General features: G+C 51.9%; 1 protein-coding gene across 7 annotated transcripts in view; it reads right to left on the reverse strand.

Moving 5' to 3' along the window:
- The window catches only part of caskb (calcium/calmodulin-dependent serine protein kinase b), a 92,932-nt gene that overhangs the window by 64,450 nt on the left and 25,982 nt on the right, over positions 1–2,500 (reverse strand). The window lies entirely within an intron of this gene.

A 2,500-nucleotide genomic window follows, 5' to 3' on the forward strand; every position in this document is an offset into this window, starting at 1 on the left:
GACTGACAGGATATAATCGTCCCTGATCATCAGCTGTATTTAAACAATTGGCCGATAGTGAAAATCTTTGCTTTGATTGGCCGATACCGATTATTGGCCCATTCATCACTACAGGCCTATTATACATATCTTTACTGTCACTTTTGATCAATTTAATGCATCCATACTGAATAAAAGTATTAATTATTAATGATAGATGGATAATGCAGATCAGCAGTGAGTTACGGCCCATTGTTGTCAGTTCTGTTCTCCCAGTGTTCTGTTCCTGTTCTGCCAACCGTTCCTAGTTCGCTTCCTTGTTTGTTAGTTAGTTCCTGTTCCTGTTGAGTTGATTACGAGTTCTCCTTTGTGTTTAGAGCCTCAGCTCCTCAGGTCTCAGATCAGTCTCAGCTGTGTGCAGTCGTGGAGTTCTCCTGTGTGTTTAGAGCCTCAGCTCCTCAGGTCTCAGATCAGTCTCAGCTGTGTGCAGTCGTGGAGTTCTCCTGTGTGTTTAGAGCCTCAGCTCCTCAGGTCTCAGATCAGTCTCAGCTGTGCGCAGTCGTGGAGTTCTCCTGTGTGTTTAGAGCCTCAGCTCCTCAGGTCTCAGATCAGTCTCAGCTGTGCGCAGTCGTGGAGTTCTCCTGTGTGTTTAGAGCCTCAGCTCCTCAGGTCTCAGATCAGTCTCAGCTGTGTGCAGTCGTGGAGTTCTCCTGTGTGTTTAGAGCCTCAGCTCCTCAGGTCTCAGATCAGTCTCAGCTGTGTGCAGTCGTGGAGTTCTCCTGTGTGTTTAGAGCCTCAGCTCCTCAGGTCTCAGATCAGTCTCAGCTGTGTGCAGTCGTGGAGTTCTCCTGTGTGTTTAGAGCCTCAGCTCCTCAGGTCTCAGATCAGTCTCAGCTGTGTGCAGTCGTGGAGTTCTCCTGTGTGTTTAGAGCCTCAGCTCCTCAGGTCTCAGATCAGTCTCAGCTGTGTGCAGTCGTGGAGTTCTCCTGTGTGTTTAGAGCCTCAGCTCCTCAGGTCTCAGATCAGTCTCAGCTGTGTGCAGTCGTGGAGTTCTCCTGTGTGTTTAGAGCCTCAGCTCCTCAGGTCTCAGATCAGTCTCAGCTGTGTGCAGTCGTGGAGTTCTCCTGTGTGTTTAGAGCCTCAGCTCCTCAGGTCTCAGATCAGTCTCAGCTGTGCGCAGTCGTGGAGTTCTCCTGTGTGTTTAGAGCCTCAGCTCCTCAGGTCTCAGATCAGTCTCAGCTGTGCGCAGTAGTGGAGTTCTCCTGTGTGTTTAGAGCCTCAGCTCCTCAGGTCTCAGATCAGTCTCAGCTGTGTGCAGTCGTGGAGTTCTCCTGTGTGTTTAGAGCCTCAGCTCCTCAGGTCTCAGATCAGTCTCAGCTGTGTGCAGTCGTGGAGTTCTCCTGTGTGTTTAGAGCCTCAGCTCCTCAGGTCTCAGATCAGTCTCAGCTGTGTGCAGTCGTGGAGTTCTCCTGTGTGTTTAGAGCCTCAGCTCCTCAGGTCTCAGATCAGTCTCAGCTGTGCGCAGTCGTGGAGTTCTCCTGTGTGTTTAGAGCCTCAGCTCCTCAGGTCTCAGATCAGTCTCAGCTGTGTGCAGTCGTGGAGTTCTCCTGTGTGTTTAGAGCCTCAGCTCCTCAGGTCTCAGATCAGTCTCAGCTGTGTGCAGTCGTGGAGTTCTCCTGTGTGTTTAGAGCCTCAGCTCCTCAGGTCTCAGATCAGTCTCAGCTGTGTGCAGTCGTGGAGTTCTCCTGTGTGTTTAGAGCCTCAGCTCCTCAGGTCTCAGATCAGTCTCAGCTGTGTGCAGTCGTGGAGTTCTCCTGTGTGTTTAGAGCCTCAGCTCCTCAGGTCTCAGATCAGTCTCAGCTGTGTGCAGTCGTGGAGTTCTCCTGTGTGTTTAGAGCCTCAGCTCCTCAGGTCTCAGATCAGTCTCAGCTGTGCGCAGTCGTGGAGTTCTCCTGTGTGTTTAGAGCCTCAGCTCCTCAGGTCTCAGATCAGTCTCAGCTGTGCGCAGTAGTGGAGTTCTCCTGTGTGTTTAGAGCCTCAGCTCCTCAGGTCTCAGATCAGTCTCAGCTGTGTGCAGTCGTGGAGTTCTCCTGTGTGTTTAGAGCCTCAGCTCCTCAGGTCTCAGATCAGTCTCAGCTGTGCGCAGTCGTGGAGTTCTCCTGTGTGTTTAGAGCCTCAGCTCCTCAGGTCTCAGATCAGTCTCAGCTGTGTGCAGTCGTGGAGTTCTCCTGTGTGTTTAGAGCCTCAGCTCCTCAGGTCTCAGATCAGTCTCAGCTGTGTGCAGTCGTGGAGTTCTCCTGTGTGTTTAGAGCCTCAGCTCCTCAGGTCTCAGATCAGTCTCAGCTGTGCGCAGTCGTGGAGTTCTCCTGTGTGTTTAGAGCCTCAGCTCCTCAGGTCTCAGATCAGTCTCAGCTGTGCGCAGTCGTGGAGTTCTCCTGTGTGTTTAGAGCCTCAGCTCCTCAGGTCTCAGATCAGTCTCAGCTGTGCGCAGTCGTGGAGTTCTCCTGTGTGTTTAGAGCCT

This window comes from Scardinius erythrophthalmus, assembly GCF_964197995.2.
Source record: "Scardinius erythrophthalmus genome assembly, chromosome: 12".
Taxonomy (NCBI): Eukaryota; Metazoa; Chordata; class Actinopteri; order Cypriniformes; family Leuciscidae; genus Scardinius; species Scardinius erythrophthalmus.